The following is a 13,718-nucleotide window of genomic DNA, read 5'->3' on the forward strand; positions in this document are numbered from 1 at the left end:
CAGTGTCCCTGCAGTCCCATTTGGAGAGTGTGACCACTCTGGACACCGCAGGACTTCTAGGCCCCGCCCTGGGCTGGGCTGCGGCCCAGAGGATCTATCTAGGGTCTTCGTACCAGTAAACGCTCAGGTTTATCAGGGATGGGAAGACAAAGCTGGTCTGTTGGTCACCTCGCACCCCAGTCGCTGCTTTCGTCTGGAGTCCTGTCCTCCATCCTGGCCTTGGGGACGCCAGGATCTTTGGTGAAGCAGCAAGGACTCCAGAGGCTGGTTCAGACCCCGCCCCCTTCACGCCCCTCCCTGCCTGCCAGCCTCTGTGCCCACACCCTCCTGAGCCTGGAAACCACGCATCCGGCTCACGGCCACCGCCCCCTTCGTTCAGCAGCGGATGCCACCCCTGGGGCCGCGCTTGTCCCCCAGCAGCACTTCCCGCTCTCCGCGGACCCTTCTCCGCACAGTCACCAACGCCGCCACGTTTCCCTCCCATCGGAGAGGAGGAAGGTTCTCGCTCCCCTTTCCTCCTCTGCTACAGTCCTCCTTATTTTCCTGTTTGCTGTTCAGCTTCTGCAAAGAGACGTCTCCTGGTTTCACCGGCTCCCCCCTCCTGTTCTCTGAAAGCCGCTTCAGCGAACCTTTGGCTCCCTGTACCAACACCCTCCGCATCGAGGCCACTGAGCACCTCACGGCCTCAGCGCCAGGGGTCACGCCTCAGTCCTCCGCCCCACGTCGCCCATCAGCGTGTGTCCTCTTGCTTCCCCAGGGAGTGCACCGGCCCTGGCCTAGGATTCCCCCCCTCCCAACAGGCACTTGCGCCCCTCGGGGACCCGCGATCGCTGGCGTGACCCCAGGATCGGTTCAGGGACCTTTTCTGAAGTCCTCGCCCCGCACAGCCCCCCACGCCCCACAGTCCCCGCCCCCACACCGTCCCGTTCACTGCGATTTGCTCATTGGCTGTTGCCTGCGCCCCCTGGCGGAGGCGCCTGGAAGCTCGGGGACTCGCCTGGCTTCTTCAGCCCAGGGTTCGCGGGCCTGGTGCAGGATGTGCGGAGCCCCACCCGCAGGGCAGGCTGGCGCAGGGACCGGGGGCCCTCAGGGGCGGTGGGGGCCCTGACTTGCCTCACTCTAGTCCTGGCCGTGCTGGAACAAGGCCAAGTCGATCCTTGCCCCAGTTGCCTCAAAGTCCTCACAGTTCCAAAACCTGTCGACTTGGGTGCTTGTGGGTGTTCACCCGGCAACGGCCGCTCCCCCGGCCCCCAAGCTGGTGCGCACGTGGACGCGGTGTGGTGGGCCCGGTTTCCCGCCGAGAGAGCCAGGCGAGAGGCCCAGCCACCCCACCACGCTGGGTGGGCTCAGGCCCTGGGCCCCCCGGGCTTTGCATACCTGTGCGTACTTGTTGCATTGACTGGAGGCGAGCATCGCAGGTCTTGGTCAGACGTTTCCATTTTAAATCACATACACTTCACTTCCTAGGACACAGATACATTGTAGACCGCCAACAGACGTTTCGGGGTGCAGTTTTCTACACTCACGAGAGCGGATGCATGCTGTACAGGGTACAACTTAATTTTTAAAACTCTTCTTGCCTCCCAGTAAATGGGCCTTGTGATTGGCCTGTGGGTCCCCAGCGGCATCTGAGTGGGGCTCCCTCCCTGTTAAAGGCAGCCAGTACCTGGGCTGGAGGGAGCCCCAGCCTAGCTCAGGTCGCCTCAGTGAACTCGCCGGGGAGCCGAAACTGGGACCCCGACCTCTGGTTCCCGTCCTGGGGCTTTTTTAGGCTCTTATAGTCAATTTCAGTGATGGTGCCAGTGTGGCTTTATTTAAATTACCCGAAGAGGAACATCCTCTTGGTGAAAGAAATGTTATTGCACCTGCCCACCTGCTCTGTTCAGGGAACTGCACCTTCTCTGGGGTGAGCTCTTCGGGGTAATTGAGAGGGTCTGAGAAGCTGGTTTCACTGCTGATTTAGCTGTAGATTACAATGAATAAAAAATAAAAAAGGCGATTCCATCTGTAGGAGCAGGTGAGGGATTTGAATGAGAAAGGGTGTTTGCGGAAGCGCCACCCGGGGGCCTAGGAGGGTGTGCCGACCCTCGCAGAACCGGGAGCAGCTCCCAGGTGGCGCCCCAGCGGCAGGGCGCCGTGCGGGGCAGGGGCCACGGTCCCGTCCACTAGGTGCGCTGTCCCCAAGCCGGAGGGAGCACTGTGAGGTTTGACCCATGTCCTCTCTGCTCCAAACCTACCATGTTTCCCCAGAGCCTGTCCCAGGTTGAGGTCAGAGGAGCTGAGATGGGCTGGGAGCCTGCAAAGGCCACATCTATGGCTGCAGTGTCTTTGCAGGAAGGGGGAGTTTGACCACGCCCCCGCCACCCCCAGCCCAGCATGTGGGAGGGCCTTGCCTCTCCACTTCCTCAAAATTGGAGACCACGTGACTTGCTTGGGCCAATGGGAGCAGAAGGGGGGACCCGTTGCATGAGGCTCCTTCCCCAGTCTCATCAGTCCTAGAAGTGCAGGTTGAGAAGGCAGTGCCCTGACGCCAAAGTGGCCCTGGAGGAAAGGCCGGGGCCTCGCACATGCTGAGTGAGCAAGACAGAATCTGTTCCTGAGCTACCACGCTGTGATTCCGGAGTCGTTTTGTTACTGCAGCGTAGCCTAGCCTGTGCTGACCAGTCAAGGAGGCACCAGAAAATTGTTCTAAATGCAAGAATACATGGACGTGAAAATGGAGCCTTGGGGTAACGCCATGAGCTCCTGCATACCTCGAACGCGCCGACCCCGGGAGGGAGCAGAGGATTTTCCAGACGGCTGCTGGGCCACCTTTCCCTGCAGACGAGTCTCTAGCTCATCATCAGACGTTAGTGGTTTGTTTCCGCCAGGAGCACAGAGCTCTGGCTGCGCCCGCCCACAGGCTGCCTCGGGGTGGGGGTGGGGGTGGGGTGGGGGGGCGCTGAGAGCTGCAGAGGCTCACCCTCGGTGGAGCGCCGCGCGCACTCTGAGGCGCCTGTGCTTCCCAGCGTTCGGCAAACCCAGGCCGATTCAGATTTTAGGAGGCAGCCGCCCCAAGCTCTGTAGGTCTCGCTGTGCTTCCAAAGCAGAAGGGTCTTACCTTTTTTTTTTTTTTTTTTTTTTTAGTACTTATTCCCAACTATCTGTGAAGCAAAACTGCCTTTTTAATATCAGAACATTTCCAAGACCTTCCCTATGTGGCTGTAGCCATGCGTTTAGTATTATTTTTAGTCATTCAGTAACTACTCATTAAACAAAGCTCTCTGCTCTAAGTTTCCATTATAGAACTTATTTTTTTTTTATTTTTAGAGGGAGGGAGAGGGAAAGAGAAAGAGAAGGAAACATCAATTTATTGTTCCGTTTATTGATGCACACATTGCTTGACTCTTGTGTGTGCTCTGACTGGGGATCAAACCCACAGCCTGGCGTATCGGGATGACGCTCTAACCAGCTGAGCTTCCTGGTCAGGGTCTCCATTATGGAGCTTTTTAAGTATCCACAAAAGCAGAGAGAACTGTGTCATCATTTCTTGTTATAAGATGACTTGTGTCCCCCCAGGAATTATTATGTGGCAGCCCTAACCCCAAGGACCTCGGAAGGTGACTGTATTTGGAGATTGGGACTTTTACAGGTAATTATGTTAATATGAGGTCATTAGCAAGGGCCCTAATCCAGTGAGACTGCTGTCCTTATATAAGAAGAGGAGATAAGGACACAGACAGACACCCACGGAGCAAAGCCATCTGCAAGCCAAAGAGAGAGGCCTCGGAAGAGAGTCCTGCTGACACCTTGAACTTGAACTTCTAGCCTCCAATAATTGAGAGGCAGTCACTTTCTGTTGTTGAAGCTGCCAGGCTGGGGCGCTTTGTTCTGGCCGCCCCAGCTGACTAATACTCTCCCCGGAGAATCCGCCAGCTCCAGCATTGTCGCTATTTCAGTATTTCAATAATCTTCATTATCTACAGCAGAGAAGCCAAGGCGGCGCCCGCCCTTGGGACTGTTACTGTCTATGGGAACTGAAACATTCGCGAGGAAACGTTGCCATGAAGAGCACTTGGAGTTCCCACAATGCTGGGACACCTGCGCACCTTAGAAGCTGCCGTCAGAATGCAGAATTCGCCCGGCCTTTCAGGAACACCGGGATGCACGTGACTTCTCAGAGCCCCAGGACAAGTCTGAGCTCCCGGACTCAACGTCCAGGCGCCACGGCTTCAGGTCGGTTTGTGGTGTAAATGGACGGAGACGGAGCGAGGTGTACGGCCCCGGCAGCTTTGCCCCGTGAGTCCAAACCCAGCTCGTGGACCGGGACTCAGGCCGCCTCTTTGAGAGAGCCGGCTGCAGGGGGAGCTCAGAGGCAAGCTCTGTTCTCCTGCAATGAAGAAATGGGACATGAGGAGTCACATTGAGAAGTGATTCATTTGCCTACAGATGCATTCATTGAGCGTTCCTTTAAATACCAAATCCCCATGTACGTTTAAAAATGCCCCATTCGCTCAAACACATTATGCTGAGCGGAAGACGCCAGACACAAAAGGCGACATGTTGTGCTGTTCCATTTATACAAAGCTTCTTACAGAAGCCTGATTATAGGGAGAGAAAGCAGAAGAGTGGCTGCTTCTGGGATTGTGAGCGGGGATTGGCCGCAGACAGGCACCAGGTGGGTTGGAGGTGAGGGGTGTGTCCAAAAACGGCACCTTGGTGGTGGTGGGACCATTGAATACGGACACAGGGCATCATCACCGCCGGTGGATTGTGTGGTATGTAAATTACACCTTGGTGAGGCCGTACAAAACACTTGGTTCAGCTCTGTGGAGAATCGAGGGAGACTTCCTGGAGGAAGAAGTCTGAGCAGGACAGGAAGGACGAGGTGCCTCTGGGTGAGGAGAGACATGGAGGGTGTTTTAGAGGAAGGAGGACCGTCCTGGGGAGAAGACAGGAGGACGGAGAAGGAGACAAGGAGAAGCTTATCAAAGGGAGTTGAAGGAACACCCAGTGATTCTCAACTCCGGTTGCACATTCCAGCCACCTGGAGAGCATGTTCTTTTCTTAAAATTTTTATTTATTTTTAGAGAGAGGGGAAGAGAGGGAGAAAGAGTGGGAGAAACATCGATCAGTTGCCTCTGGCACGCCCCCAACTGGGGACCTGGCCCGCAACCCAGGCAGGTGCCCTGACTGGGAATCAAACCGGTGACCGTTTGGTTTGCAGGCCGACACCCAACCCACTGAGCCACACCAGCCAAGGCTTCTTGTGGCTTTAACTATCACTGTGAACTCGAGGGCTTGAGTGCCTAGATAGGTCTCAATCCCCTCAGCTTTTAGCCTCAGAAGCTCATATTCTACCTTTGGCCCGGGGCAGTGTCTTCAGGTTGGCCCTTGAGACCTCTCAACCCAGCTGTAGTGATCTTTGATAGTGTGCTTGTGTTTTTCAACGAGTGGTTTTATTTCCCCAACCCTCTCCCTCCAGCTCGTTAGGCTGGCCTTCCTCTCTCCTCCTCCCTGTGGTTGTCCTAGACCAGCCGATGCTAGTGATGGCAGCTTCTCCTGTGAGTCAGCACTGTCCCCTCTTCCCGGGCGGCGCAAGGCCTCTGCGCACAGACATGGCGACTTTCCCAAAGCTGGGCGGGAGGTCGGGCGGCCTCCACAGCTGGATGGACGGGGCGCTGGATGTACTGAGGGGACCGAGGCGAGTTTCTTTGTGGTTTTCAGGTTCCTATTTAAAGACCCATTTTCCTGAGTCTGCCTTTGGTTCTTGGTCTGGCCTGCTGCGGTCACATGGCATCTTCACTTCAGAGGCCCCTTTAGAACTGGGGACAGGGTGCCCTCCTGCTATAGACGCTCCTGTCGTTGGTGCCGGAGGAATCTATGTGATAACGATACCTGCAGAGGGACAGGTACTACATGGGGACTGGAGCGCCCGCAGACGCTGGCTCCTCCCCGTGCGAGGGCCCCGCCCCACGCACGCCTGGGCGCCTCGCGTGCCTGCGCGTGCGGTGCTCCGTTTCTCCCGATGTCAGAGGGGGTCGGGCCTCCCAGAGGCGCGCGCCGCACTGCGCAGCCGGCGGGTGGCAGAGCTGCCCTGGACCTGAGGCCCATCTGATGTCTGTCTCCAGCCGGCGAGTGTCAGAAGGTCTGCCGCAGCCCGTGGCCCGGGTCTCACCGGCCGCCCCCTCGGACCGCATAGGCTGGTTTGGGATAGAAATCTAAAGGAAACATTGTCGTCACCAGTATCATATTTGTTGGGGGCCTGAGTTGATGGGCTCTTCTTATTTTGAAATGATTTTCGATTCCCAGCAAAATTGTAAAGACATGTCCATGGAGGTCCCACATCCCTCACGGTCTCCCCGTGTTCACGCTCGGGGTACCTACAGCCCAGCAGTAAAGCTGGTATAATCTATGGGACGTACTCAGGTTTCTTCAGCTGTATGTGCTCCTGTGTGTGTGTGCGCGCGCGCACGCGCATGCACAGTTCTATGTAGTCGCGTGTGTGACTACCCACAACTACCACCGCAAGCACACTATTTCCTTGGGCCATCACCAGAAGACTAGTGTACACACACACACACACACACACACACACTCTCTCTCCCTCTTTCTCTCTCTCTCTCTCCCCCCCCGACCCCCCCATTCCCAACGCCTGGCACCAACTGATCCCTTCTGCCCGCCCCGTCAGTGTTACTTAATGAGATTCATTTTTATCACCCAGCGTCATTTCCTTGTGGTTTACTCAAGTTGTTTTGTGTATCAATAGCTCATTCCTTTTTATTCTGAGTGTCAGTTGATGGTACGGACCTGGCATGATTTAACGGCTCGCCCACGGGGGGACCTTCGGGCCGTTTCCAGTTTGGGGCAATTGTGAATGAAGCTGCGGTGAACATTCATGTGCAGGTTTCTGTGTGAAAATAAATTTTTATCCACCTGGGGCCAATGCCCGATCATCTGCAATCACTAGGTCATATGCTCAGTTTAGTTTTAGCTTTGAAGGAACTGCCAAACTTTGCCAGAGCGGCTGCACCGTTCGATGCCCCGACAGAACGTATGCATCATGCGGTTTCTCCACATCTTTCCCAGCAGTGGGTGTTGCCTCTGTTTTCCATTTTACCCATTTTTATAGGTGTGTCGTGATGTCACCTTGTGTTTTACCTGGCATTTTTCTAATGGCGAATAATAATGGGCATCTTTCCATAGGATTGTTTGCCAACTGTATATCCTCTTAAGCAAAATACTTTCCATGCTTTTTGCACATTTTCTAATTCAATTTTTTCCTGTTAATTATGCAGGTTCTCACATATTCTAGAAACATGTCCTTTTGTTGGGCCTATAATCCGCAAATATTTTCTCGCAGTCTGTAATTTGTCTTTTTGTTCTCCGAACGTGACCTTTGGCAGGCAAAAGCTTTTCATTTCCATGAGGTGCAATTTATCAACTTTTTGTAGTGTCACGTGTAAGAACTCTTTGCCAAAACCTGTCTCAAAGTTCTATTCTAGGATGGTTTTTTCTAGAAGTGTTAAGTTTCATATTGAAGTCCATGATACATTTTGACTTAATTTTTATATAAGGTGTGAGACTTAGGTCAAAGTTAATTATTATTATATTTTGCCTAGAGATGTTCAAATGCTCAGCACCATTTATTGAAAAGTCTATTATTTTCCATCCACTGAATTGCTGTTGATCCTTTTTCAAAAATTAGTTGGTATATTTGAGTGGATCAATTTTCCTGCATTCTCTATTGTGTGCCATTGATCTATGTGTTTATTCCTCTGCCAATTCCATGCACTTATTTTTTTTAAATCGCCACTTGAGAATATGTTTATTGATTTTTTTTTTTTTAGAGCAGAGGAAGGGAGGAAGGGAGGGAAAAAGAGAGCAAGAGAAACAATGTGAAAGAGAAACATTGATTAGTTGCCTCCCCTATGTGCCCTGACCAGGAATCGAACCCACAACCTTTTGGTGTACGGGATGATGCTCCAACAAACTGAGCCACCCAGGCAGGACAATGCAGGCTCTTGATTTCTGTGTCTCTACAGTAATTGTTCCTTAATACCAGGTAGAGTGATTTCTCCCACTTAATCTTCTTTCCCAAAAAATTTGGATATTCTAGGGCTTCCATCTTTTCCAGTTAATTTTAGAACGCTTGTCTGTATTTACAAAAACACCTTCCTTCTGGAAAACCATTCTAACTGATTAATTGGACCGGAAGGTATTTACCGATCCTCTAACCCAGATGACTGCCTTCTCACTCAGAAATACCCTCCATTTCTGTCATCCATGGTGGTGAGCCGCGCTGCTCTCCCCGGACCCGCGGAGCTCCGCCACGCCCCTGTGAGCGCAGACCTGAACCTGGAACTCACAGCTCAGGCAGGGGCGGCTTCCAGGGCTGGCCTTTGCTCCTTGGGGGCTGCGGAGTCTGAGTGAGCCAACTCTCCCTGGGCCCCCTGGGCCCCATGTCAAAAACAGACAGGCCGTGGAGTGAAGGAATGATTCTGCTGCTCCTTCTTTGGGTCTTTGTATTGGAGAGAGGGAGAGAGGGAGAAGGAAAGAAAGGAAGGAAGGCGAGCACACCAACACAACCAGAGCCCGCTGATCGCCACAGAAGAGCCTATCGATGACACTACGTCAGAGGACCCCCTGTCTGAGAGCCGCCTGGAGGGTCTGTGAGCACAGCCCCGTGGGCCAGGGTCTAAGCTGTCTTCCGCAGAGAGGCAAGGGTTCAGCAATGTTCCTTGTAAATTCCTGCTGGCCTACCCATTTGGTAGACTCCTCGGTGACCATTTAGGCTCATCCTGTTGGTTTTGGAGACGGTGTTTCATCCCGTCCAAAAGGTTGGGGGTTCGATTCCCGGTCACAACACATTCGGGAGACAGTCGATAGATGTTTCTTTTTCACATCAATGTCTCTCTGTCTCTCTCATCAATGAGCATTTCCTTGGGTGAGGATAAAAAAATTTTCCTTTTTTAAGGAAAGCAGACTTGGAATACATTTGGCATTCTTGTTGCTCAGGTGCCACTTCATGGTGAGAAAAATGATTGTTTCAATTAAAATGGATTTGGGACATGGTCCTTTTTGAATGACTAAATTGAGGACAGCAGCACATGTGGGGATATTTCGGGTTTCGGCTCTGAAAGAGGGTGGAAAACCAGCCGTCTGAACTATCGACAGTTCGGTGGCGGCTCCTCAGGGCTGACACAGACCCACCAGCCTTCGCCGGCTCTGCCTGGGTCAGCTGCCTCAGTGGACCAGCTCGGTCCTTCCTGGAAGCTGAAGGAGAGGGACAGACACACACACACACACACACACACACAGACATCATGCGGACCAGGTCCCGGCTCCTGGGCAGCCCCGCCCTTGTCTGGTGGCCTCAAGGTGGGACGCGCAGCTGAGGGGGTGGGTCGCCCTGGGTGCTGCCACGCCCCACCCCGGCCACACGCCCGCCTGGGACAGTGCTGGCCTGCTTCTCAGACGCAGGCTCACACTGTCTCAGCCTAAAAAGTCTCCCTGTTTCAATAGGTAACCAGAGCCAATCCTCTGCCCCTCCTCCCAGGACCACAGCCCTTTGGTGGGCCTTTCTGAAGTTCCCGTGTCCCTGAGGGGAGAAGCCAACCCCTGACTGCCCACTCGAGGGACATGCAGGCTTGTTGTGTGTGTCCCCATCTTACTGTCCACCCGTTGGGATGACCAACCAGAGCGTTGGCCTAACCCATGTCTTTGGGATTAAATTTTCATCATAAAATATTGGCCTTAAGGGAAGGTAAAAAGAATAACATGTACCCAGAACCCGCTTACGATGGAAACAGGTACTGCATCGGTTCTCTCTCTGTGTAACCTGTTGTGCCAGAACTCGGGGGCATAAAGCAATCAAATCTTGTGCATGGGATTGGTGGGTGAGAAGTCCCGGGACACTCAGCCGGGTGATCCTGGCTTGGGACCAGGATGGGGCCCGCGCTGCGGTCAGCTGAAGCCGCGACCCAGGTGGAGGGGCCGCGTGGGGAGGGGCTTCCCAGGGCTGCTGGCAGGGGTGCCCTTGGCGTCCACATGCAGGTCGCTCTCCATGGTACTGATCGAGCGTCCGGACAAAGTGGCGGCCACTTCCCCCAGACCCGACCCAGGAGAGGACCGCGGTGATGACCCGCTGTCCCTAGTCCCGCCTCGTGTCTTCTGCCTTATTCTGCCCCCCAGAAGCAAGTTACAGCATTCGGCCCACAGTCAAGGAGACGGGGCGTTCATCCCCACCTTTTGAAGGCATCGTTGAAGAATTCATGGACGCGTTTAAAATTTTTGTTCATTGACTGTAGAGGACCACCAGCGTGGGCTCTGTCCATGCCGCATGTACTGTGACAGGTGCTGCTTCACAGATGGGCCCTTGAGCCCCCCAGCGCCAGCGCCACAGCCCAGGCTGTGTCGTCCCCATTTTGTAGATGTGGAAATGGAGGCACCTACACGTCCTTAAGGCCCCACACGAGGTGCCAGAGCGGCGTGTGAGCCCGACGCTCAGTCAGCACCACGGAGAGCTCCATGCTCGCGGCTCCTGCGCGGTCCCCGTAGGAAGAAGGGAGGAGCAATGTTCCTAATACAGGAGCCAAACGAAGGCTCAGACTGAGCCGTGAGGAGATTGGACGATGGAGTGAAAGGTACGAGGCAGTGATGCACAGAACAGTAAATGCCTGCAACAGATGGGAACGCGTGTTACTACATCCAGTTGGGACAATGATTTGGCCACTTCTAGTACATTTGAAGAGGCCTGTCCTCTGTTCCCCCAAAATTCCGATCCTTGCGAAGTATTCTGGGCAGATCTGGCCCTTGGTCCCATAGAGATGCACCCAGGTGTTCCTAACAGCCTTGGTTGTAGCAGGGAGAAAGTGGAAACCGTTTAAACATCCAGGGATGGAAAATAGCTTTATGTTCCTACAATAAAATAGCACGCAGAGGTGAAAAGGCTTGAACTGCAGCTATGCTTTCACATGCATAATGGGAGGCAAAAAAGGGCAAGTTTCAGAAAAACACATACAATTTGATATCACTGGCTAGTGCAAAAATAGCAGGTGCAGGTAAATGGACAAACGTCGTAAGTAATAAACACACACCAACTGCAACAGCAGTTACCTGTGTGTGGGAGACAAGGGGTGCAACCGGGGAGGGGCTCCAACCATCCTGAGAATCAGGATGGTTTGAAATATGTCCACAGGGCCTGCTCAGGTAGCTCAGTGGGTGAGAGCATCTTCCTGATGCGCCAGGTTGTGGGTTCAATCCCCCTGCCCCCGGGCATGTACAAGAATCTACCAGTGAACACATCAGTAAGTGGGGAGACCTGTGTGCTTATTTTCCAGTCTGGAGATTGATACAGATTGGGAGATTATTCCAAAAATGATTGTGTGTTGCCAGCAGGGCAGGCTCTGGGGTTTGTGTCGAGAAGGACAGGGGACATGGCCTGGCCCTCGATGCCCCTGGAGGGGGTAGAGGAAGGACAGGGACATGTGCTGGGCAGAAGGAGATGTGGCCAGGCCGTCGCGGCTGAGAAAAACCCCTGTTCCTAGCCTTTGTTCCAGCCGCAGCGGGGGGAGCCGACCCGCCAGGCTTGGGGGGACAGCATTCGACCTCTGAGGGCCACCCAGGCCTCTGCGTCCACCCAGAGATGCAGGTCGTCAAAATAACGCAGCCCTGCTTGAGCCCGGGGGGCCCAAGAGGGCGGGGAGAGGGCGCTGCAGCCCAGAAAAGTCCCCTTTATCGTTGGAGGAAACGGGAAGCGGTGCCGGCCCCGAGTGGTAGTGCCCTTGGCCTTGAGTTAAACCGCTGCGGCCGCCTGGGAAATTAGAGAAGACAGACGCGAATAGAATGCTGATGAACGGTGGGGACCGGAGCCTGGAGCCCCGATTCCCCTGCCCGCCACAAGGGGCGCTTGTGCGATGCCTATAAATACACACTTCAAACCCAACTCCGAATCGCGTTCAGATATGGGCCCGCTACTGCGTACGGGGGAGCGTTATGTAAGGTGCGGCCCTCTGACATCCTCCGGGAGAGGTTTGATGATTCCGTGCGTTTGCAGGGAACCTGTGAGGCGTGGGCGATGCTCGGGCTGCAGACGAACAAGACTGTGCTTTCAGGGGACATGCAGGCTGAGGACCGGCAAAGAATTGCTGGCTCCTTCCTCCAGGGGGTCGGCGGCCCCGGGGCAGGGCAGCTGGAGCAACCACAGATGGCTCCGCGGTTCTGGAGGAGGAAGGAGGGGCTGGGCTGACAGGCCGGTGGGCGTGCTCCGGAGCTCCGGGGACCCAGGCTTCTGGGCCGGGCCCACTGCTCTCCTTGGTCACGACTTCTGGAGCCAGGCAGGTGCCCAGAGAGGCCAGCAGTCCTTCTGTCTGACCCACTTGGGCTTGTGGATGTAAGAAACGTCTAAACCTGTAAGAATTTGTAGGAGTTCACCTGAGTCAAACTGGTGACAATTGCTGGGAAACAAAATCTCGGTGGATTGAGGAAACGCTCCAGAGGATGGCAGCTTTGTGCCTTATTTTACATGTGAGAATCGGAGGAGAAGGCGGAAAGGGTTATGTGAAATCTGTTGGTGACAGACGAGGGAGGCAGGAGCAAGCAAAGCGGGGAAGTATCGGGGATTGGGTAAAAAGTAAAACGGGCAGGCACATAGTTCTTTTACGCGGGTGGGTACAGGATAGTTAACAGCCAACATGTCCAGCACATGGAGATGGTGTGCAGGGGACAAGATGACCGTGAGGAGCCTGCGGTCCGTGCTCCGGTGGGGGATTGTGCCCCGGGGGGTCTGGGAAAAGGAGATCGCACTGCCACTCCAAAGGTGTGTTATCATAGATGCAGAAAGACAACAGACAGGCTTCCTGCAGGCAAAGGGTGAGGCCGGTGTGGCTCAGCGGGTTGGGGGGTTGTTCTGCAAACCAAAAGGTTGCAGGTTCGATTCTCGGGCAGGGCAGACGCCAGGGTCGTGGGTTTGGTCCCTGGTTAGGACATGTGACCGAGGCCACCGATGGATGTTTCTCTCCTTTTTCTCCCTCCCTAAAAATAAGAATAAAAGATACATTTTTTTTTTTTAAAGTAAAGGCGAACCACTGTCAAGGAAGATACCAGCCTAGGATGCGGCTCCCCGCCAGGACTCGCTTTCAGTGAGGGAGTTTTCGTTTCAGACCCCCGCGTGGGGCCCCTTCCAGTCTCCAAGTTTGCGGGGCCCCCTTTGCGCATCCACAGGTCGCAGGGCTGGCTTTGCCAGAGTGAGGGCTTGAGGCTCCCTCCCCCGACGGCCAGCCAGTGTGGCATTCTCGTCCCCGCATATAACATTTGGTGGGTGCGCGGACCTCCAGGTCACCTCCTTTGGGAGGTCCCCGGAGGGAGGGGTTTGCCGGGAAGGAGGAACCACTGTGTGATGTAACGCGGTCCCAAGCCGAGTTCCCAAGGCTCTTTGGCATCGCAGTCTCCTGGCCGCGACCCTTGACGCCGTGCTCTCTGTCCCCGTTGTACGGGTGACAAAAGCAAGGCCCATGCCCTGACAGGCTTTGACAGGCAGTCGAAGCGCCATCCCCTTTGAAGGAAATGGAACAAATGTGTAAATGGCAGGTACCCCCCGGAGCCCAGGTGAATGGGTTACCGGCCTGCGTGGTCAAAGTGGAAGCATCCGCAGCCTTCTGAGGGCTAGCCGGCCATTTTCCTGCATTTGCGGTGCGCCAGTTTGGGGTGTCGGGGACTCCCCGACACTCCCTATGTGA

General features: G+C 54.6%; 1 protein-coding gene across 1 annotated transcript in view; it reads left to right on the forward strand.

Annotated features, from left to right (window-relative positions):
- The window catches only part of APBA2 (amyloid beta precursor protein binding family A member 2), a 74,425-nt gene that overhangs the window by 26,953 nt on the left and 33,754 nt on the right, over nucleotides 1-13,718 (forward strand). The gene's annotated exons all lie outside the window — the stretch shown is intronic.

The sequence above is a fragment of the Pteronotus mesoamericanus genome, unplaced genomic scaffold (genome assembly GCF_021234165.1).
Source record: "Pteronotus mesoamericanus isolate MK-2021 breed Mesoamerican mustached bat unplaced genomic scaffold, CSHL_Meso_final scaffold_582, whole genome shotgun sequence".
NCBI classification, from domain to species: Eukaryota; Metazoa; Chordata; class Mammalia; order Chiroptera; family Mormoopidae; genus Pteronotus; species Pteronotus mesoamericanus.